The 23,801-nt window shown below is 52.9% G+C and overlaps 1 protein-coding gene across 4 annotated transcripts in view; it reads right to left on the reverse strand.

The window, feature by feature from the left end:
- The window catches only part of SH3BP4 (SH3 domain binding protein 4), a 32,614-nt gene extending 23,152 nt beyond the window's left edge, over nucleotides 1-9,462 (reverse strand). For 2 of the 4 annotated variants that reach the window (XM_086896616.1, XM_086896614.1), the window contains exon 1: nucleotides 9,213-9,428. The gene's annotated coding sequence lies outside the window, so the exon portion shown is untranslated. Of the gene's footprint in view, nucleotides 1-9,212 lie in introns of all 4 variants that reach the window. The other 2 variants (XM_086896615.1, XM_086896613.1) reach the window with 1 other exon arrangement.
- Between the last annotated feature and the right edge of the window lie 14,339 nt (nucleotides 9,463-23,801).

Consider the following 23,801-nt stretch of genomic DNA (forward strand, 5'->3'; position numbering starts at 1 on the left):
GAGTGGATAGGCTCAGATCTCTGCTTCCAAATGATTCCCATCCACGGAAGAAGAAAGGAATCAGGGAGATGCTTGGACTCTGCTCTGTTCTGGAGCTCAGGATGAGCTGGGACCTTTCCAGGCAGGAGCAGTGGATGCTCATCCCAAAGGAAGATAGATGCTCTGCATCCTGGTGGCAGCATCACCTCCCCTGCCAGCATTCCCACTGGGAATTACCCTCTGTCCCACTTCCACAAGCTCAGTTGCCTTAAAGCAGGAATTACCTCCCCTTCCCTCTCCAAGCCAGGGGAGCATCTGATGCAGCATCACCACTCCGCGATCACAAGCTCTTAAAAATTAGTCCCAACAGCAAATATTCCCACACTGATTCATTTTCTCAGCCCCACCCAAGCCCTTTTGGAGTGATTTTAGAGCCCATTTTTGGAGACATGGGCACCACGACTGCAGAAACCACAGTTTAACCTTCCCACGGAGACACACCGATGGCCCGTGCCTCAGTTTCCCTGCACCATTTTCCAGAGGTAACAAACAAACCCTTCAGGACACACATTCCTCCCTTTTGCCTAAAGGATGCACCTCCACCTGCCTGTGCTCAGGTTCCCATCACAGCCAGGAAAACCAGCTTCCCTCGGGATGTCTGGAAGGCCAGGCTTTAAAACAGAGCCCAGCACACAGAGCTGGGCTTGGATGGAAGGGTCACAAAGCAGACAGGGGGTTAAACACTCACCCTTCCCAAATCCCTGCTCCAGGACCCCGCATTCCTCTGCTCAAACAGCCTGCAGGGCTTTTCTCTGCTCACTCTTTCCCTGCCTGGCCATGTCCTGGATGTGGTGGATGTTTTAGGAGCTCCTGCTGACAGACAGAGCAGGGGCTGCAGAGGCTGCTCCAACCTGGGAGGAGCCTCAGGGATGTCCTGGCAGGGCAAGGTGCATAATCATGGAATGCTTTGGCTTGGAAACACCTTCAAGCCCATCTCATTCCTGTGGGCAGGGACACCTTCCACCAGCCCAGCTTTCTCCAAGCCCCATCCAACCTCTCCTTGGACACTTCCAGGGATCCAGGGGCAGCCACAGCTTCTCTGGGAGCCTGAGCCTCCCCACTCTCACAGGGAAGAATTCCTCCCCAATATCCCATCTAACCCTGCCCTCTAAAGCTGTGAGTTTAAAGCAATTCCCCCTTGTCCTGTCACTCCACGCCCTTGTCAAACACCTCCCACTGTAGACCCAGGAGCAGGGATGCTCTGGAGAGCACAGCACGTCCCGTGGGGTCTGGATGAGTCCCTGTGTCCTCCCTGTCACCAGGCTGGAGATGCAACCTCATTCCAGGGATCTCATCAGGCTCTGCAGGAGCCCAGATGGACCATCTGGCTAATTGAGTTAATTAAAGCATTTTTCAGCAGCGATTAACTTTCAGGCAGCTCTCCCTGGGGAGCAGGGGCCACAGCTCAGGAGCAGCAGGAGACGGGAAGAATTACTTGGAAGCACTGACGGCCCTGAGCTGCACCTCCACAGCTCCAACAACTCTCAGTGAAAAAAACCAACCCCAAATCCCCCAAAACTTCACCTATTTCCCAGGCTGAGCTGGATGTGAAGAGGCAGGCAGGGGAGGAGAGCCACCACAGGGATGTTCCCATCCCAGAGCATCCTTCCCAGGCAACCTTGGAATGGAGAGCTGGCAGCGCTGGCAGCTCTGTTTTGCTGACGAGGTAATTGCCACCCCCCAGGGACAACAAATATTTTGTCCTCAGTCCATTCCCAGAAAAACCAAGGAAAACACTTCCAAAGACCCCAGGAAAGCCTTGCTTTGTGGTCTCACTCCCTGATAAGCTCAGCTGCTGGAAAGGCAAAGCTTTCTGGGAAGCTGGTATCAAAAACAAACAAACAAAAAAGACCCCAAACAACCTCAAAATAACCCATCCTGGTGCTGGGGATGCCAGGGTTTCCTCCCTTTCCCCAAAAAACACACTTGAGCAATCATGGGATGAGTCTCAGCAGAGGCACCACTCCTGGGGAGGCTGCTCCAGGGAACCTGCAGCCAACTGCATCCACAGAAAAGGAGGAGCTGGAGCAAGGGAAGCTGTGGGATGCACCCCTCCCTTCTCCTCCTCTCTTTCTGGGGGAGGCACTCGGGCATCCCCTCTTTCTTTTCCTGGGATGCACTTTCTCCTTTTATGTGGGATTTACTCCAATCTCCTCCTTTTGAGGGACACACCACCCATCTCCTCATCCTTCTTTTTTTGTGGGATACACTCACACAGCTCCTCTTTTTTCCAGGAGGCACCCACGCATCTCCTTCTCCTTCTGTGGGATGCACAGCTCTTTTTATCCAGGATCTACCCCCACACCCGCTCCTCCTGCTATTTTTTCTGGGATGCACTCCCAATCTCCTCCTTCTTTTGGGATGCACCCCTTCCTCCTCCTCCTCCATTTTTTTTCAGGATACACTCACACAGCTCCTGCTTTTGGATGGACTCACGGATCTCTTTTTTTTTTTCAGGATGTACTCAAGCATCTCTTTTTTTCCCTACCCCAAAACCTTCTCTTTTGCAAGGCACAGTTGGGAATTATCCCCTGTGCTTCCTTAGGATCCCAACAGCTCAGCCCATGCACCCAAAAACCCCCACTGAGGATGTTTTTGGCAAAGTAAGCACGGAGGGGATTTGGGGGAGAGAGCAGAGCGATTCCCAAGGCTGCCTTTCCATCTAGGAGAAATGCTTCCCAGAGCAACCCCACCCCAGGAGCCCTAATCTGATGGCAAGGGTTTCAACAGAGCAGCCAGGATGGGGAGGGAGAGAGGCTGGAGAGGGGGGAAAGAAAGCAAGGAAATGCCTCTGAGGTGAGGAGGTATTTTTTTTTTTTCTGGCTGGGGACGCCTTGTTTTGTTTGCCTGCCTCCAGCGCGCTGCCATTTTCCGGAAGCTGGAGCGCTCACAAAAAAATGGGAAGTTTCTCTTTGTTTAATTTTAGCCGTGGCAGGCTCTGCACTGAGCCCCCCCTGGCTGCTCTGGGAACGGATGCGAGCCAAGAGGACGGAGCAGCAGCAGGGAATGAGGCAGGAATTGGGGATTTAACATCTCCCACCACGACACGACATGACCCCGACTGCAACGCTCTCGGTCCCAGAGGTGTGTGAGACTGAGGAGACTTTGGGCTGAACTCCCTGTGTGACCAGTGCATCCTTTATTCCAATTCCTGGGGTTTTTCTGCTGCCTTTCTCCACACTTCACCTGTGGAGGTGTTTTTAGCAGGACAACTTGAACATCTGCCCCTACCACGCTAAGCAAAATGATGGATGCTGCACACAGCCCCAGGCACACTAAGAAGCCAAACCAAACCCATTCTTGGACTTATCCCAGATTCATAACTGAGGGTGGATCACTTTAGGATCACTGCTTCCAGCAGCAGTGCCCATAAAGCAGCTCCTGCCCTGCTCCTCTGCGCTGACCCAGCCGGCGCCACGCCATTGTTCAATTCCAAAAAAGCCTTTTCTTCCCCGTTCCTAAGGAAACAGCCAGCGTTGTTCAAACAAGGCCACACACCACGCCGACCCTGCCCCCCAAAAACCACCTGAAACACTTTGTAGGGATGACCCAAAGCACTTGATCCGAGCAGAGAGGCCAGGCACGGCGGGAGAGGGGCGGCAGCTGGATTTACCAAGCACGGAGCCTGTGCAGCACGGGATGAGCCTCACGATCCCACCCCACAGCCAGGAGACTTTGCTGGGTCAAAATTTTCTGGAGTCAGCTAGAAAACATCTGCTTTGGCTCCGTGGCAGTGATTTCCCCTCTTGGAAATGATGGGATGGTCCCCAGGGTGACCCTCCTGTGGGGCAGGAGAGGAAGCAGCTCCAGAGAATGCAGAGAACAGAGAAAAGGAAAGGCTTTCACAACATTATTATAATTATCATTATTATTAAAGCTTTCCCTATCATTTAATGGGACTGAAATCCAGATGTGCATCACCATCACAATTTACAATAAAAGCAGCCAGATGATGAAAAATCGCCAAATCCCAGAATGGTGTGGATTAGAAGGGAGCTTAAAGCTCATCCCATCCCACCTCTGCCATTCCAGGGACACCTTCCACTATCCCAGGCTGCTCCAAGCCCTGTCCAACCTGGCCTGGGACACTTCCAGGGGCAGCCACAGCCTCTCTGGGCAACCTGTGCAGGGCCTGCCCACCCTCCCAGGGAACAATTCCTTCCCAATATCCCATCTAGCCCAACTCTCTTTCGTTTTAAAGCCACTTCAGTTGGAAGAAACACCAGAGTGATTACAAAATAAATGGCTGGGCCACCTTCCACTTTTGTATTTTCATACACAGAGGTTTGAGGCTATGAAGTTATTCTCCCAAACTGAAAGAAATTGGGTGTTAGGCGGGAATTGTTCCCTGTGAGGGTGGGCAGGACCTGGCACAGGGTGCCCAGAGCAGCTGGGGCTGCCCCTGGATCCCTGGAAGTGTCCAAGGACATTGGCCATGAAGGACACTGGGGCTTGGAGAAGCCTGGGACAGTGGGAGGTGTCTCTGTCCATTGGAAGAGGGTGGAATGCGATGAGTTTTCAGGTCCCTTCCAGGCAAAACCAATCTGGGATTCTGAGAGGATCCTGCAAAGAGGAGATGGGATGTGCCATCTTCCCACAGCTGGGTTGGACACAAGCTCTCTCCTGGGTGGAGCAGGAACACCCACTCAGGTAGGAAAAAGCAGGAACACTTCTTTAGCCCCAGGAGCTGGGAATGAGAGCGTGTCTCTCCCACTGATATGCCAGCTGGAATGGGAATGGCTGCCTCCCAGCACCGAAAATAACCCCTTGCACAGACCCACGTGGAATCAGCAGGTTAAAAATAGAAATGTCCCATGGGACAGGGGGGCACTGCTCATGGGGTTCCCAGTGGAGGGGCAGCAGCTTGGCCACCAAAAAATGGGATCACAGCCAGGCAATGCTGCTTGTGGCACAGCGAGTGATTCCTCCCAAAAACACGCCACCCACCCAAAATGCCAACTTCCCAGCAGTGGGGCAAAAGGCAAACCCGGGGACACAATGAAAGAGTTGGAAGTTTTACAGTCTGCTCCTTGATCCATGAAAAACTGACTGGGAAACACCTGGACCCGCAGCCCCCCCGAGGCAGCAGGGGGATTCCACGTGCTCCCACCTTCCCTGCTGCCCTGAGCCATCCACACATCCCGACCCACACTCCTCTTTAGGGGCCCACAGAAGGAGGAATACACAGAAATCACTTCAAGGACCACCAGGAGAGATTAAGGACCCCCCCAGGCTGCAAGGAGAAGCACAAGAGGAGGGAGAAGCCACAGGCACCCTCAAAAATGATCCTCTGCTGTGGATGGTCGTGGCGGAACTGGGGCATCACTAAAAACCAGATCTGAGCTGCTGGGGGCAAGTCCCTCCACCTTGTCTAGGAAGCAAAGGGACTTGTCAGGACATGCATGTGCCAAAGCTGCAGGTCCTGCAAGAGCCTTCTCTTTTTCCCCTTCCTAAAACCCCAGACATTATTTATGGCCACATAAATCTGCAAATCCTTCTGCACGTGACAAACCCCGTGGCCTCATCAGTGACACCAACCCTTCAGCTCTTCCAGGGACAGGACTCAGCCCCACCACCCCCACCAGGAGCAGCCCAGGGCTCCTCCTGCCCCTCCAGCCTGTTCCCAAGTCCCACCAGCGGGATTCTGGCTGTGCCAGGCCGGCAGTGCCACGTGCTCCCTGCTCCAGCCAAGGCTGGCACGGCGCTGCCGAGGTCCCCAGACAATGCCAGCCCTGTGCCCAAGGCCTGGGCAGGGTTAATGCAGGGATTGTTGGCCAGGAGGGAGCCCAGGCAAGCAGCCCCAGCTGAGGGAAGCGATGGGGGATGCGTTCTGTGCCTTTAAATCACGCTCTGCAAATTTTGGGGAGTGGCTTGGATGAGTCCAGAGCTGGTGCTGACACTGGAGATGCATCCTGGCAGGGCATTGTCCAGAGGGCAGGCAGCCCCAGCAGCACCCACACCCTGCTCTCTATGAACACCTTGCTGCAGCCATCAGAGAATCCCGGAATGGTTTGGGTGGGAAGGGCCCTCAAAGCTCATCCCACCCCTGCCATGGGCAGGGACACCTCCCACTGAACCAGGGTGCTCCAAATCCCATCCAGCCTGGCCTTGGACACTTCCAGGGATCCAGGGGCAGCCCCAGCTGCTCTGGGCACCCTGTGCCAGGGCCTCACAGGGAACAATTCCTTCCCAGTATCCCATCCATCCCTGCCCTCTGGCAGTGGGAGCCATTCCCTGTGTCCTGTCCCTCCATCCCTTGTCCCCAGTCCCTCTCCAGCTCTCCTGGAGCCCCTTTAGGCCCTGGAAAGGGCTCTGAGCTCTCCCTGGAGCCTTCTCTTCTCCAGGTGAGGACCCCCAGCTCTCTCAGTCTGGCTCCAGAGCAGAGGGGCTCCAGTTAAGATATCCCAGCTAATAAGTAGAAATACATTTCCCAGTGGGTTGATCCCCTTGTTTCAAAGCTGACTCATCACTGGTCACTGGGGAAGTCAAAATTTGGCTACAAAACTTTCCTGGGTGCTCTCTGTGGCCAGGGGCAGCACTCAAGGGAAGGGCTGGAGGTGTGCCAGGAGAGGTTTAGGTTGGATATCAGGGAAAGGTTCTTCCCCCCAGAGGGTGCTGGCACTGCCCAGGCTCCCCAGGGAATGGGCACAGCCCCGAGGCTGCCAGAGCTCCAGGAGAGCTTGGACAGGGTGGGATTGTTGGGGGGATCTGGGCAGGGCCAGGGGATGGACTGGACGATCCTCTGTGGGTTCCTCCCAACTCAGGAAATTTCTATCAAAACCCATCCTACCTCCTCAGCATCTCCTGGGGAGCTGCAGGCCAGCCTGCAAAGAAAGCTCAGGTGCTTTCAGGATGAATTTTGGGCAGGAAAGAAAAGGCAGGTGCCAAACCCGAGGTCGAGAGGCTCCCAGGTGAGGTCATTTGCATCCACTCCTGTCCCAGCTGCCGGCACAAATCCACCCACGGAGCCAGGAGGCGACACAACTCTCAGACCACTTGGAAATAAGGAGACTGAGGAGGATGCAAATTCCCCTGCACGTCCCAACCTCTCCAGCTGCCAGCTCCCTCCACACAGAGCCCCAGCCACGAAAACGCCTCCTGCCTATTTAAATGTTTTTTTCCCATTAAAAACAAAAAACCAAAACCCCACATGGTGTCTAAAGCAGCTCCTTTACCATCCACACAAGCTCTTGCAAGCAACCCCACCAGGCTAAAATAAATATTTTAGCTTCACAAATAGTTTTGCTCTCATTAAAAGGCAAACGTAATTAGGATGTCGAGCGGCGGCTGCAATCACTCCACGCTGCTCCGGCTTTGGTTGATTAAAAGTAACGAAGCTGCTATTTTTGAAAAGCACATTCCCTTCCACGGCCCAAACGGGCTTATTTTGGGAATATACATCCATGGAAAGCTGGCATATCTCGCCTGTAAAGTTCTCCAGCCAGGAGGGGATGTGCTCAGCAGAGGCTGCAGGTCTGTGGGACGGGGGTTGTAAGCGGGAATTCTGCTGTGAGTGACCAGGGGGGTAAAGCTCACTGTGGGAAGAACACGGAGACCCCGGAAAGCTGAGGGAATCATCATGGAATCATGGATGGTTTGGGCTGGAAGGGACCTCAGAGTTCACCTCATGGGCAGGGACACTTTCCACCAGACCAGGGTGATGGCTCCAAGCCCCATCCAACATTCCAGGGATGGGGCAGCCCCAGCTCAGCAGGGCAAGCTGCTCCAGAGCGAAGGAGGAAAGAAGGAAGAAGCAGAAGAGGAGAGAAGAGCAGAGATGCTGGGTCTGGTACCAACACAACGGCACAGGAGTAAGAGCCAGGAGGAGATGCCGCCGTTCCGAGGATCCCGGAATTATTTGGGTTGGAAAAGCCTCTCTGAAGGCATCAAGCCCAAGCAACTGCCAAAGCCACCCCTCTCCCCTGTCAGACCTACAAGCCACCCCAGGAGGATGTTATTCTCATTAGCAAGATTTACTTTTTTTTTAACTTTAAGGCAAATTGTAGCATCCCGCTGGTGCAGTCAGGCACGAGGAAACCAGGGATGAATCCCTTATTCCAGAGCCTCAGCATCCAGACAGAGTTGTCAACACAACACACCCCCCACTCCAACTCCTACCCAAGCTCCGTGCAGCACAACTGAATTACTGACTTATGAAGTATGTATTAATTAACAGCCAAATCGCTGCAAATCTCAGGGAGCATCAGCCAGGAAGGACAGGCTGGAGAGGGGGGGGAAAGGCAGTGATGGGCATTCCAGAGGAGGGACGCTGCGCTAGGAATTTGCATCCGCCTGATCCCACATCCCACAGCTCCCCTGGGTTTTGGGGCTTTGAAGCAACGCGGTTTAATTCGGGCACAGAACCACGTCACGGTCACCGCTTGGCCCCCTTTGTACCAAAGTACCATCCAGTTACTCCTGAGCAGCCGGGGATCCCAAAACACGGGTATTCCTGGGAGCCCGAGGCGCATCACACACCTGCACAACTCCACCTCTCGCACCCAGCGCCGTCCCGGGAGCAACAGCTGGAAAAGCAGCGCAGCATCCCCAAAGCATCCCCCGCGGGCAGGCAGCAGGGAGCACGGAGGTCAGCGACCCTTCGGAGAGCCCCAGCTGGGAAAATCCTCCCGGAAAACGAAGGCCAGGCACAGCCGGCGGAACGCTGCTCAAAACAGCCCCGAACTCCCCGCAGCGCCCCAGCCGTGGCCGATAAGAAGCGGAGGCAGCCCAGCCCCTCTGCCCTGGCTGTCGGACACCGGGAAGCGCCGCTGCCATCCCCGGCAGCCGGTGCCCATCCTGCCCATCCCCGGGACCCGGGGCACACCGCCCGCACCTCCCAAGGGACGGGGACACGGAGCCACGCGTGTCGCGGTCACATTTCCAGCCCGGCACCCCGCACGGGAGCAGGGAGACGAGCAGCGAGGACAAAAGGCAGCCCCACGCACAGGGGACACGGTGACACAGGGGACACACGCAGGCGGCACGGACACGGACAGGACACAGCCACGGAGGACGCTGTCACACACGCGACGCTCGCACACAGCCACAGGCACAGAGGGCACTTGGCACTCGCTCACAAGCGCACACAGCGAGGGGCACACGCGCACACACACAGACAGACAGACAGACAGACACACACACACACACACACACACAAACATCCCCGCTCTTACGCTCTCCGCCGCCGGCTCAGCCCGGACCCTCCCGGCGCCGCCGCCGCCCTCCCGGCGCCGCCGCTACAAACTTTTCCCCGGGAGCCCGCGGGGAGCCGCTCCCATTCCCGGGGGCTCTCCCAGCTCCCGGCTTTTACCTGCGCCCGTTCCCGCAGCGGGAGCACCGGGAGCGGCCCCGCTGCGCTCCCCGGGCGCGCCTCCGCCGGCACGGGCCGCGCGCGCCCGCCCGCGTGACGTCACGGGGCGTGGCAGGGGCGTGGCCCCGCGGAAGGGCGGGAGCGCGGGTTGTTGGGGGGGTTGGGGGATGCTCGTGTAAAACACGTGGGGGAAGGACGGGAAAACAGGGATTGGGGTGGGGGGGAATTGGGTGGGAGCGTCCTCCCGCCCGCCTGGCGGCCGTGGTGGCCACAGCCGTGGTGGTCTCGCTCAAACCCTGCGCGAGGGGTTTATGCCTCCCCACCCCACCCTTCCTCATCCTTTTTTTAATTTTCGGCCGTTTTTGTTAGGGAAGCCAAGCTGTGAAATGCTGGTAAAGCAGAAATCCCGCCCCTCTTGCTCTCCCCGGGTGGGAAAAGCACGGGAAACGAGGAGGGAAACGCTAAACTCTGATTTCTTGGCGTTAACCGCGGTCGGAGGGCGGCTTCCGAGCTTCCCGCAGCACCCAGTGCCAGAAAAAGGGGGTTGTGCTCCCTAAAATCCCATAGGCTGAGGGAGCATCCCATCCTAGGGTTGTGCTGCCTGGCTGGGATGCAGGGTTAGGAAATGGGATATCAGGAGCTTCAACACAACGGGACAGGGATGGATACGAAGTGCACCCAGAGATGGTGGCCACCAACACCACCACAGTGGCCATCTCCCATTAGAACACTCTTTGGAAAAGCAGCTGAGCGAGAAATACCAGAGCAGATGGGTCTGGGCTACTCGAGCCGCTGCTCTTCCCACCTCCCCCCCCTTGTTTTTTCCTGGGTTTAATCGGGATCTGATGATTAAATTTCCTCTTCCTGGTGCTGGCTCCTCCTGCGCCCGGCACAGCAGAAGGAGTCGGAGTTTTGGCCGGGCTGAGACAGAAGTGGGGTGGCTGCAGGTCCTTGCATGGCCAGACCCCATCCTGGGGCTCAGCTGGGACTTCCCAGCCTCATCCAAGCCTTTTCCTGGCTTCCCAAGACGAGCCACACAGAACCACTTCAAAGCACCCTTGGGAGCTCTTTTCTGCGGTGTTATTTTGGGAGCTTTGGGGTTTCTCCAAGGCGAGCTCCCTGCAGCCGGATAACCCGGTTCTCTAACTGCAATGGGGCATTTCCATCCTGTTTTGCCCGTGGAAAACACTGGGATGGCACCTGGGATGCAGCTGGGCTGGGTGCTGCCCCCATCCGTGCCTTGGCACCGAGCCTGGGCTGCTCCTGTCCCTCTGCTCCTGCAAAACTCTCATTAAAATCAGTATTTGAGTTGCTGGTTTATTCCTCTTTTCCATCTCTGGTGTGATTCCCCATCTTTTGGATACCAGAAAGTCTAAAATTAAATTACTCCTGTCTTGGGCTGCTTTGGGGACAAAAGTGTCATTTCCAATGGGCTGGAGGAGGTGTACAAGGATCTGCAGCTCCAACTCAGCATCCTGACGTTCCCTTGGGAAAAACCACATCTCCAGGTGGGAAAACTGTGCCTGGACTCCATTAAAAATCAGCAACTTGTGGGTGACAACAGCTGCTTGTCCTGGGAGCAGCTTTCCCAGCACCCAGGCTGTGCCTTGGGCTTGTTGCTGGTGCCGAGCCTGGGATGGAGGGGAGAGAATTCCACCTGCATCCATCCCTCCTCTCTGTTTTCCGAGCAGTTTGCTATGCCCAGGAGCAGCTCAGAGCAAGGAAGCGATAGGGGGGAGCAATTAGCCCTGGACAAAACACCCTAATGAGGCCAGGCTCCTCTGTGGTGCTTGGATTCCCTCTTGCAGGAATTCCACAGTAAAGTTCATTTCTCTGTGCAATCCCCTCTGTGGTGTTTCTCAGGCACAAATCCAGGTGGAAATGGTTGGCCTGAGCAGTTCTTAGGAACAGGGCTGGTTTGGGATGGCATTCCCCTGGGTCAGGTATATGAGTGTAGCCAGCTTTCTTTTGGGAAGAGAGCAACTCCTTTTTGCTCCCTGGGAATTGCAGACAGGAGCTGAACATCCAGACCTGAGTCTGATGAGTCCCAAACTCAGCAACCAGCATGGCTGGAGCATGCATCCTCCTCACCAGCAGCATCCTGGAATCACAGAATCATGAAATGGTTTAGCACCCATCTCATCCCCGTCCCTGCAGGGGTGCTCTCACAGACACAGCAGCAGCTCAGCCACAAACCCTGAGCTCCCAAAACCTTCCAGAAGGGAGCGTTCCCAAACCTGAACCTGACAAAACCCGCTTCCACGGTTATTCCACAATATTCCTTGGAATATCAGAACGCCCCAGCCCTCGGTGGGAGCACCCAAGCTCCGTGTTTGCTGCGGCCGTGATCCTGCAGGTTTGGTATCGGGATTTGGAGACAGACAAGACCACTGGGAGACCTCTTAAAGTGTGATTTATTCTTCTTCTACAGTCTCGTGAAGGAGTGAGAGTGTCTCCTCCACGTTCACCAGGTGTTTGTGGTCAGTGCTCACAAGACCACAGGTTGCAAGGTTTTTTAAAGGTTCATGAGCCAATAAACTTCTGCCACAAAAGAATGTTTCTGCTTTCTCACCAAAAGTTAATTATTTTGTTTTATACGGCTTTGCCACAGTGCAAATCTCTTTCTTAGCCAATCAGATAATGACACACAAAACTATTTGCTACGCTTTAAAACTTCTTATTACTTTTATAACTACTTCTACGTCTTAACTTTAAAACCTTAAAACTTTCCTCTACTTAGCTGAATGTCTTTCTATCTAAACTACAAAACCCACATTCTCGCCCATGGTCTCTAAATCCAATCTTTTCCAAGGTCTCAGGTGGGACCCTGCACTCATCTCCGAGCTTGGGCCTGCACGCACAGGATTTTGAGAATTTTCCATGCTTGGAATTCCCAGATTTTGGTAGGAGCCCAGCGAATCCCTGGGCTCACAGCATGCTATGGATGGCTTTCCGGAGCTGGGGAAGCGCGTGCTTGGCTGCCAAGGTAGGTTTAATAACGCTTGGTTAATACAGCACTCCCAGCAAACTCCCTGGGGCGAGCTCTTCTCAGGCCAATCTTCCCCTCGCTGCGAATTAATTACAGCCCTGATGGTTAATGACGAAGGAAAGGGATAACTGGCAGGGTTTGATGTCCCTCTTCTCCAATGGAAGCTGAGTTATTGACTCCTTCCTGGGAAGCAGCAGCTCTTTGTTTGCATCCCGAGGTGGGGATCGAGGCTCTGGAGCGTTGCTGCTGCAGGCAGCGCTTCCAGGTGTTTGCTCAAAGGTACTCGGGTTTTAGGGGCTGGGTGAAGCCAATAAATTCCAAAGAGATTTATTCTGTAGGTATAACATTCCTGCTTCAAAGCCAATTACCCACACATGTGGCTCACCGCATTTGGAACTGGCAAACAAAGCGCTGTCGTCCCTCTGCCGGGCTCCCCAAATGGATTATTTCTGCTTCGTTTTCGGAATTCCATTATGCAGGGCTGGAATTAAAGCAGGGTGGATTTGCTCCTCCAACATTCATCTCCACAGGCATCCACCTGATTTCCTCTTGTGGCTGGGAGTTTGGAGGATTTATTCCTGTTCCATCCATCCATCGCAGTGGCTGAAGGCAGCAATTCCCTACATGATATTGTTTGCAAGCCTGGCCTCTACTTTTGCCAGAGGGCAGGGTTAGATGGGATATTGGGAGGAAATCCTCCCCTGGGAGGTTGGGGAGGTGCTGGCACAGGGTGCCCAGAGAAGCTGGGGCTGCCCCTGGACCCCTGGAAATGTCCAAGGCCAGGCTGGATGGGGCTTGGAGCAATCTGGGATAGTGGAAGATGTCCCTGCCTGTGGTAGGGGTTGGAATGAGCATGAAGGTCCCTTTCCAACCCAGATTATTCCGTGATTCCATGATTCGTAAATCTGTGGCCGTGTTGGTGCCAAAGGTGAAGGAAAGCTGTGGGAAGGGGGGCTGAAATCACTTGTGATCACTCCTGGATGGGGTTTGTGAGGTGACAGGAAGACACAGCCAGGTAACAGCCACCTCCCACTAATAACAAGGATTAGTTTTTTAAGCCTGATGAGGATGTGCAGAGAGCAAAGGACAGAGCTTCCGGAAAGGCTTTTAATATCTTTGGCTGCCTGACATCAGCTGGGAGAGTGAATGAACTAAGGACAGCAGAGAGGTGTAGGGGAGAGATGAAAGAGCTACAGGGATGGGTCTTGCACTTTCTCTGCTCCTCAGGGCAAATCCTGCAGTGACCTTGCCCTGCCGCCCTCAGCTTTGCACACAGATCCTGCCCCCATCACACCCCTCATCCCTGCTGGGGTACAAATCCCACCTGCTGCTCACCCTGTCCTGTGGGAAGGGGTGGGTTTTGGAGAGCTTTGCACCAGCCTCCCTCCCCCTGGAAGACCACTCCACATGGCAAAGTCTTTTATTATAACCAAAATCCTAGAATTCTGGGATGGTTTGGGTTGGAAGGGACCTTAAAGCCCATCCCATTCCACCCCCTGCCATGGCAGGGACAACTTCCACTATTCCAGGCTGCTCCAAGCCCCGTCCAGCCTGGCCTGGAACACTTCTAGGGATCCAGGGGTAGCCACAGCTTCTCTGGGCACCCTGTGCCAGGGCCTGCCCACCCTCACAGGGAAGAATTCCTTCCCAATATCCCATCCATCCCTGCCCTCTGGCAGTGGGAGCCATTCCCTGTCCTTTCCGGTTTTTGTTCAAAGCCCCTCTCCAGCTCTCTTGAAGCCTCTTCAGGTTTTTGGGGTTTTTTTGGTAACCAAAATCCTCCCTTTTAAGCCACCATTCCCAGTCAATCGCCCACTTCATTTTTCCTCCTCACCCTTTAGAAGCCGAGGAATCCCTGTCCTCACCTCCCACGCTGCCTGGCTGCTCACAGCAGCAAGACCCGCAGAGTTAACACTGCCCTTCCCCTTCTTCTCTCCCCTCCCTGAGTCCCATCCCACAAAATAAAACAGCTTTTGTTCCCCCTGGAGAATCTCCTGGCAACAGAACCACGGAAGCTGAAAAAAAAAAAGAAATAAATTAAAAAAAAAAAACCCAGCCTCAATGACAGCTCTATCTAAAACCATCCAGCAGGATGAGGCTGTTTCATCATCGTTAGGGGAGAGAGCGCCGGGATAATGGGAACAGGGAAATCATTGCTGCTTCTGACGGCTTCCCAGATGGATAAACATCCCTGGCTAGCAGAGGGGGGATGCAAAGGGGGGTTCAGTTGTTGATGCACCCTTGGGAATCCTGACTCGAGGGTGAGATGGCTCCAGCCTCCCCCCTTCGTGTAGCAACAGATTCCAGATTGTGGGATTTCTGCAGTCAGTGAAGAGGCTCCAGCAGAGTTCTGTGGGCCTGGAAGAGGCCCAGGGCTTGCAGGAGGGAGTTAGAGGAGCAGAAAGTTCTGTTTTTCAGCCAAGAATACTTTTGTCTTTAGCTGTACATCCTCCTAAGCTGCCTTTCCGTGCCCCTCAGAGGCTCAGAGCTGCCCTTTCTCCACCTCTTTTGGGCTGCCGATTCCCAAACTTTCCTTTCACATCTAAAGATTCTCTGGGGCAAAGGCATGGGGAGCAAGAGCCATTTAATGGTGTTGCCAAGGCATGCACCTTTATTTATTATGATCATTTATTCCCTTCCCTCAGATCACTGCCAGGGCCTTTCCACCTTCCAGACAGCTCTGTGATAAAACAAGGGAAAAGTTTCCTTCCTTAAGCAGCGTAAGACACAATAATTCCCCATGTTCAGTGACAAACAGCCTGGTTTATGGCCATTGCTGAGCTCCTGCGTTAATCAGCGGGGTTAATTGAATTGATGACTGTGCTGGCTTTTGTTCAGAGCAGCTGCTTCACATCATTAACCCCATTTAACGAGAGGATCTGCCTGTGGCCATTTTCACCTGGATTTCTACCCTGGGTGTCCCTGCTAGACACCAGTGTGGCTTGGGACAGAGACAGGCATTTGGAAGATGCTGGTACAAATACAGGCCAAGCTCAAAACAGGCAGCATTTCCTACAAATTCATCCCAGGAACACTGGGTGGAAGTGTCCCAGGATAAAAGCAGAGGATAAAAGTATCTGCACCCTCGGCTACCTGCTATCCACATTGGAAAAGGGCTCAGGACTCAAAAGATAGAGGAGAAAATAAGAATTCCCTGGTTTTTAGAGGCAGAGGAAAGGGGGAGAGAGGAATTAGACCAGGTTGGGCAGGGATTGGAACCACCTGATCTAGTGGAAGATGTCCCTGCCCATGGCAGGGGGGTGGAAGAAGATGAGCTTTAAGATCCCTTTCCAAACTGTTCTGGGATTCTCTGATCAGCCCCGTGTAGCACAGCAAGAGCACAGTGCTGAAATTTGCCAGAATGCCCATAATTCAGGGTATTTCCAGTGATTCCAGGTGATCTCAAGCCCAGCTTGAGAGGCTGACAAGTCTTTCAAGCCCAAAACTGTGCAGAGATAAAACTGGGGACATTTATCGCCAGGACCAGGGGGACAAAGCAGTGATGCTGATGCTCAGATTTCCCTCGTTTCCCCTGGCAGGGTTTGAAATCCATAACCACTGCCCCTACTTCACCAGGCATCCTGGAGCAGCCCCCAAGGACGAGGACAGGTTGGCTGCTTTGCCACACAGGTGCCTGTCCTGGATGGTTTTTCCATCTTGCCAAGGACGAAGAGCATCCCAAGTGAGTTGTCATTCTAAAATGATGTTAAATATCCAGGTACAGCGCCGCACACTGCCCTGCCCGGGGCTCTCCTGACAAAGCCTGGCTTGTCCCAAGCTCTGCCTGGCTGAGATTTAAGCCAGTCAGAGATAACCACTTGGCTGTTCCTTCCCTCAATGCCTCCTCTGGCCTGGTGGAACACACTTCCTTTCTGTGTCGCCGGATTTGCTTTTCAATGCCCCATTATGTCCCAAGGTCACGGCGTATCGAGGAGTTTGCTCGGCTGCCCTGCAAAGAAACCGAGTCACAAGAATTATATTTCTTTTTATTCCTCCTGCCCCCAACTTAATAACTGTGTGTGCTGAGCCTGAATTGCTTTCTTTAAGCGTGTGAGGGAGAGCGGCGAGCACTCGGCTCCGCGTTTTTCTTGGCACTCCCTCTTTTCTAAGCCCATTATTCGCTCTCCTTTTCTCCAGCAAAGAAATGCCTAGTTCTCTTCTTTTCAAGCTGGCAAGTGCCAGGATCACATTCCCAGTGCCATGGCATTATTAGCATGGATGTTGAGACCCTCCCTGCAATAACAGTGACTGCCAACCCATAAGCTGAGCTTGCCACCAGCACGAATGGCACGATTCCTGTTTTAAAAGTGGGAAAATTGGAGCGAGGTAACCTTTATCAGGCTGCTTCCCTTGTGGTGGGCACCCTGCGGAAAAGATTTGGGATTTGTGTGGTCTGTCCGTGCGGGGACAGAACAGCAGATGGGAGCAGCAGGGTTTTGGGGCACAATGTTGGTTTCTTTGAAGGCAGCAGTGCAACACCCGCTGGCTTTAACCAGCAGCCACGCAGGGCCAGGGCTGTGCTGATGGTCAGAGCCAGAGCTGGAGCCTGTCTGGTGGCGTCCCCTTGCCAGCTCCTTTGTGCTATTAATTATGGCCATGAGTCTGCAGGGTTTCCAAGCTCTGTGGCTCCAGTTTGCCATGTGGCAAGGAGCTGGGATGCAAACTGAATTCCCCCTGTCACGCTTCACGACAGGTCCTGCATTATTTATGCCTCTGACAGCACCCAGATCCATTCAGGGTGGTGCTGGAGCTCTCACAAAGCATCCTCAGAGCAGCTTTTTTGTGGGACACAGCATCTCATGGGGTGCAGAAAGCTTCTTCCCCCTGGACATGGTGTTCCCACTCCTGCCAAGGCTCCAGCTGCAAAGCCAAGCAGCCTGACTGGTTTTCCACCTGTGAATTTCTGGCAGATCTCCTGACACAAAGCCGAGGGCAAGCAGTTCTTGGGCTCTGGCAGCCCCCAGATATCCCTGGAAACCTCTCTGCAACCTTCCAGAGGTGAGGTTTATGCAATTCCTTCTCCTTTACAAATCTCACCTCCCTGGCTCTGAGTTTTCATCACGTCTCCGTGCTGACGTTTGCTGAAGGTGAGGTCCAAGCCACCACACTTTCTGAGGAGCCTTCAAGGGTTGGAATTGAGGATCATGGAGGTCCTGTCCAGCCCTCATGATTCAGTGGTTCTATTTACAATCAGATCTGACACAAGGATAAATCTGCACTGGCAAAAATTTATATGGAAAAACATCTGTAAATGTCTTGGCAAGGAACATGAGGTGCTCATACCTTATTAAACACCAGAAAACCCACATCAACCGAGATAGAAAAGTTAAAAACATCCCCAAATCCATTGCTGGGTGAGTTTTTTGGAGACTTTGAGACACGGAAGGAGCAAGTAAACAAGCTGGGATTTTCCCTTCTGGATGCAGGAACGTCTCGAGGGCAGCAGAAAGTGCGATCAATAATTGAGTGAGAAGCCACGCGGCTCAGAGCTCTCACAACACACAGCCTGAGCATCCAATATTTATTTTCAAGCCTTAAATAATGCATTTGCAAATGCTTCTAACTGGATATTTTAAGGCAAACAAATTTATGTCATGAAAAGTTAATTGGCAAAAGCATCTCCGAAGGAAAATCTCTGACAACCATGGGAAACACCCCTCAGCTCCTCAATGCACTGGTCCTGTTCTTCCTCGTAAATTAGGGGGCAATTCCATAATTTCTAATTAAGGAATCATTTGCTATCAATTAGCCCATGTAAGTAGATTTCACTCATTCCCCAAGCTAAATCACTTAAGCCCTGGCATTTCCTCCTCGCTGCTGCAGCGCCGGCAGCCAGCGGAGCGGTGTGGGAATGGGAGGCAAGGGCTGCTTCTGATTCCCATTTCCCATGGGAGCTGGGTGAGATGGGTCCATCTCCATGGGTCAATTCACTCTGAAGATGTGTGGCAGCTGCTGCAGGCAAGCAGGGGGAAAAAAAAATCACCCATTGTCCAGGAAGGTGGAATGGGCTGGACTTTGGTGATCCAAGTGATTCTCTTGCAACTGGGAATGTTCTGCAATTCCGTGGTGGGAGTTGTAAGGCATGGAGGGGAGGGATATGTCCAGGACAGTCACAGGTGGCCCTCAGAGGGGGCCTGGGGCTCAGACAGGTGAAGGCAATGAAGCTGCTCCACTGCCTGCTCCCAGGCACTGCTGCATCCCAAGACACTGCTCAGAGTGGGCAACAGCTCTGGAGAAATGACCTTGCCCAGGGCTGGCACCTTCCCACAGGTGTTTGCTTCCACCTTGGCAGCAGGTGGAGGGTTTGCTGTTAAATCCACCACAGCTCCGACGCTGACCTGTTCCCTCCCCACCTTGTCCTTCAGCCCTGCTGTTCCAGGGAATGAGTAAACATGGCCAGGGACACGAGGACCACGGCTTCCAGTTTTCCTGCCCCAGCCTCATCCCACATTACAAACTTGGGGAGCAGAGCTGGCTGCAGCACCCCCAGCCACCCCGGCACCCCAGCCTCCAGCTCAGGGATGAGCTGCTGCCACGTCAGGCTTCTCCTTATGGAACCCAAAGAGATAAAGGTGAGATAAGAAAGGTTCATAACCTCTCGTTACAGGACAAGATTTCTCATCTCCAGCCAGATCTCCTGCCTCTGATGTTTATTTGCCGTTCAAGCCAGCATCCAGCAGGAGATGAATTGCCTCCACTGGGATTTCAACTCAGTCTGATCAGAAGAAATTGGTTTTGACAGCTTTGTGATAGAAACACCTTGGGCCAAACTCACCCCTGGTTGAAGCTCTCTGGGGTCGCTGGGGCTGCATTTGGCTCTGGCTGACTGGGAAAATTAAAACCAGGAATTAAAAGCCTGGAAACAGAGTAATCTGGATCCAAAAACAGGTAACAAGGGATGGCTTAGCCCACAACAGCCTCGAGCTGTTGGGAGCTTAGAGGGTAATGGGGGGAGAGCCAGAAGGAGGGAGAGGCTGGCTGTAGCTGCATGGCCTGTGTGACGTTGGTGTTATCCCCTCCAGGGCTTAGGCTGGCACAAACACAGCCTTAAAAAATCATAAACTAATCCCAAATGCTCCTGTGCAAAACGAGCTGACCTGGAAGAACCAGTGCTACTACTTCTCCAGGAGCTGTTTCTTCCTGGGCTTTAGAGAGAACCAGGGTCATGCTGACACAGAGCCCTGAACATCCAAGTGTTGCTCCTCAATTTCTTTCTCGTGGCAAAACATTTGGACTGAGGGAGGTTTCCCCACCCTGCAAGGTTTTCAGGAGGTGGGAGGAGTGGGGAAGCACAAATGTGCTTTTCATGCCCTGCTGCCCTCAGTTCAAAAGGCTTTCACCTCCCCAGGAGCACGTTCACCACTCCTATCTAGTCCCAGCAGCTCTCGTGCTCGTCAGGAGCTGGGACAAACAGGAAAGCATGGAATTACTTTGATCCCAGCCTTTAATACCTCAAGGCTTTATGTTACTCATGGACTGTGGGAGCTGGATGCTGTCAACCCAAGCTCAAGGATTTTTCCTAGGAGCCTGGTTGAGGTATCAGGCCCATTTGGATCCAGCTCCACCAATCCTTTTGATTTGGGTCCAAAACTCCTTTTTCCTCCTTGGAATGGATGACAGATAAACATTCCTATGGCAAAACTGCTCAGTTTTGCTGCATGGCTTTATCTTCAAGTAGGTCCACACAAGTGCTAGCAAAATCCTCTATGCCTGTATTCATCCCAACCCATCCCAGATGGATAACAGGGCTGTGGTAGTGGCAAAAGGAGCCTGGATGCTGAAGCAGCTGGGATGAGATAGGGTTGTCACAGATTTTTTTCAACAACACAAACTAAATTTGGGATGAAAACACCACTTAAAAATGTTTATCAGGAATTACATACAAGCATCGTAAAACTTGAGGAAAGCATAAATCTGACAGGAGTTTATAGGTTACAAAAATACTCACATCTCACTCTCCTTTTCATCCCTGTTTTTCTGCCCATAACTCACCCACTCAGGCTTCATTAATGACTCCAGTAAATCATTCCCAGGGTCGGAATATTGCCAACTTGCCTACAGCTTAATGGAACCTTCCACTTGACTCTCGTATTCATTATTTGCTTCACACTGCAGGGATATACTCAAGTCTGACGTAATTTCAGAAGGATGAGCACAGATAATGGGAATGGGAAGTTTAGCCCTGGTCCATTTGTAATTATCATGCTGAGGGCTCATGGACTTTTAGGATATGCATATTAAGAAATATATAAACTGGTATTTGTTATATGGTGGATATATTATGCCCAGAGAAGCTGTGGATGCTCCATATGTGGAATTGTTCCTGACCAAGTTGGACAGGGTTTGGAGCAACCTGGTCCAGTGGAAGGTGTTCCTGCCCATGGTAGGGGTGGAACTGGATGAGCTTTGGGGTCCTTTCCTACCCAAACCATGCTGGGATGATTTTTATGCACATTTAAAGCACATTAAATCCTCCCTGTCCCCCACCAAACCCAACTGAACTTTTTCTCTTTGGGGTCACTGGTCACTCCCCAGATCTCATCCAACACCTCTGGGGCCTGCTGGAGCTCCAGTTCAACAAATACACATCTCCTGGTGGATTTTCCCAGCCCTGGAAAGGAGCTGTGACCCTCATGGACAAGAGGGAATGAGTCCCTTTGAGACCTGGGTAAGATCAGGATGGGCTTTCTTCAGGTGCCCGTATCACTCACTTTGAGACTTTCGCTTGGTCCTGAAAAAGCAGTCCAGCTCCTTGTTTTCCATCCCTACAGACCCCCTCTTGCTCAGGTGGGATTTTCTTTCAGGCTTTGTGAAAGGAGAGAGCCACCAGAGCTGTCAAACCCTCAGCAATTCTCAGCCTCCCTCCCTCCCTCTTGCAGGCTCTGCTGCACCAGCCCGGGGGAGCAGCAAATTCGGGTGATTCAGGGGCAGTCACAGATTTTAAGCAGAGCGTGATCACCTTTCCTGATTAGTGTCACGCTTCACTAGCCTTTCTGACTAATTCACCATTAACATTCCCGTCATTATCCCAAAAATGCCTGGCTCTTTGGTAGGCAGACCTGGTGTATCATTTACTGAGTGCATAAAACTCTCCTGGGCTCTCCCCAAGTTTTTGGGAGTGGGAAGAGGGCTGACTGTGCAACCCCAGGGGAGATCATGGCATCCTGTGACAGAGCAAGGGCTGACAGCCGAACAAGGAACAGGAATGGCATCTCCACTGGATTAAAGGTGTCTTGGTGCAGTGGGGTGCTCTTCCTCCACTGGTTTAAGAGAATCTCCCAAGAAAATCAGGATTGCTCCCCTTCCCTCTGTGACAGTGTGGCTCCAAAACTTAGTGGCCTGAAGGGGAGAAGTTGTGGCTACACCTGGAGTCTGCTTCCTCTCTGCCCTTGTTTTCAGAAGCCTGCATAGCTCTTTTTCCAGGGATAAAGGCTGCCAGCCTCCATTTCTGCTACCCCTGTCGCTTTCATGCAGCCCAAAGGGCAATTCTCAGTTTACAAACACTCGCTCACTCCTGATGGACCCTGAAATGGGGCATGTCCACTGTTCAACGCATGTGGGCGGCCACAGGAATGCAGAAGAAATTGCAGCATGGACCCAGGATCATGAAAACTCGTTAATTCTTGGCTCCTTTACAGCTGCGCAGTGCAGAGGCTTTTTGGTTCAGTTTAATCTAATCTGGATTGGAAGAGCTGCCCTTGAGGACAGGAGGATCGTGAACAACTGTTCTCCCAACTCTGTTTGGATTGTGATTTCTCAGAGCAGTGAGAAGCCTTTTCTGAAGTGCTCTTAAAAAATCATCAAGGGTGTGAGTGAATTTGTGATCTGAGCCCTGAGGCTCAGGTGAATCTGCTCTAATGACAGTAAAACTCCTTTTCCCAGAAGGGGCAGGTACTAGTGCTGCTTGACAAGCAGTAAAGTTTTACAAGTTGCTGTAAAAGGAGGCACAGAGGTTGGTTTTTTTCCCAAAAAAAATTCCCCATTAGGTAATCAGGGGGACCATTACCATTAGGTAATCCCCTGGACCCCCATCCACATTTGTGCCTTAAAAACCCCTGTCCTTGAGGATTCCCCATCCATACCCGAGTGCCTGGGATGTGATCACAGACTCATTAGGCTTAAATTCCTAATGTGGACCAGAGCCAGGAGAGTCAAAAAACTCATTTGGGATCCCCTCATCACGTCAGGAAAGGAAAGAAAGCATCTATCTGTTGTCTTGCCCTTGCCAAGAGCCCCTTTCCTGCAGGCTCTGAGTTGCAGTCTGCCTGCAGAGAAAGGCCAAGGAGTTTTGGGATGCTGAGTGGAATGTTATCCTGCCAGCTGTCCTCCTCAGGTGGTTTTAGGTAGGAATTTTTGTGTAGGAATCAAATGATCCTTAGACTGTATTAACTGGAAAAGGGCAGAGCAGACCAAGACCCCCAGAGAGGGTGAACTGAGCCAGCAACAGCCCCATCTGATCTATCCCTGCTCAGCAAGTCCCTTTCTAATGCTAATATCCTGCAGAGAAATCCTGCCAAGGAATTGCTCGCATTCCTCCCTGCAACAACAAACCCACAAGAGCCAAACCCCCGGCTCCCCACATTCATCCTGAGCCTGTGCTTGCTTCAGGCTCTGCCTTCTGCTGGCCGTGTTCCCTTTCTCTCCCAAACTCACAGCCTGGCAGCCCAGCTCCTGGGGCAGTTTTTCTGTGGAATTCGGTGCAGGCACTGGGTGTGCACACCCATGCTCCTTAAATCCCAGCTCCCTCAACCTCCCTTCCCCTCCACCTCACCTGCAAAGCCTCAGGCTGATATGGGTCTGCAGTTCTCACAAGGAAAAAGGTTCTGAGGGGGTTTCAGATGTCTGAAGCAGGAGGAGGTCCATGCCTTCCTTTCCCAACAAGGCTGGATTGATCAGCAAGGGATGGGACCAGCCAAAGAGCAGCCTGGGAGCAGAGCAGAGACCCCAGCAAGCCAGAGCAGTGCAGGGCTAGAATCACAGAATATCCCACAGGGATCATCCAGTCCAACCCCTGGCCCTGCACAGACACCCCAGCAATCCCTTCTGTATCCCTGAGAGCTTTGGCCAAATGCTCCTGGAGCTCTGGCAGGATTGGAGCTGTGGCCACTTGGATTCGGCCTAGGTGGCAGAGGAGGAAGGTGACCTGGGCAGCCCTGCCCTGCCTCCTGCCAGCATCACCTCCATGAGGACCCTGCCTTAGGGGGCTCCCCCTTCAGCTATCACTGCTTCCCACAATCAGTTAGGAAGGCCTGGACTCCTTCCCGGTGAGCAATTGACTGTAATTAACACACAATTAGAGGGCTTTCCTCCATTGTATCCAACCAGTGGGATTGGGGCCACTAATCATGGCAAACCCCAGGAGATTGAAAGCCGGGGGTGAAGCTCTTTTTCGAGTCCTACCAAATTCCAGCTCCTGATCCACAATTCCCTTCTCTAATTAGGGTCCAGACACACAAAGAGACT

This window comes from Cyanistes caeruleus, chromosome 7 (assembly GCF_971803275.1).
Source record: "Cyanistes caeruleus chromosome 7, bCyaCae1.hap1.1, whole genome shotgun sequence".
Taxonomy (NCBI): domain Eukaryota; kingdom Metazoa; phylum Chordata; class Aves; order Passeriformes; family Paridae; genus Cyanistes; species Cyanistes caeruleus.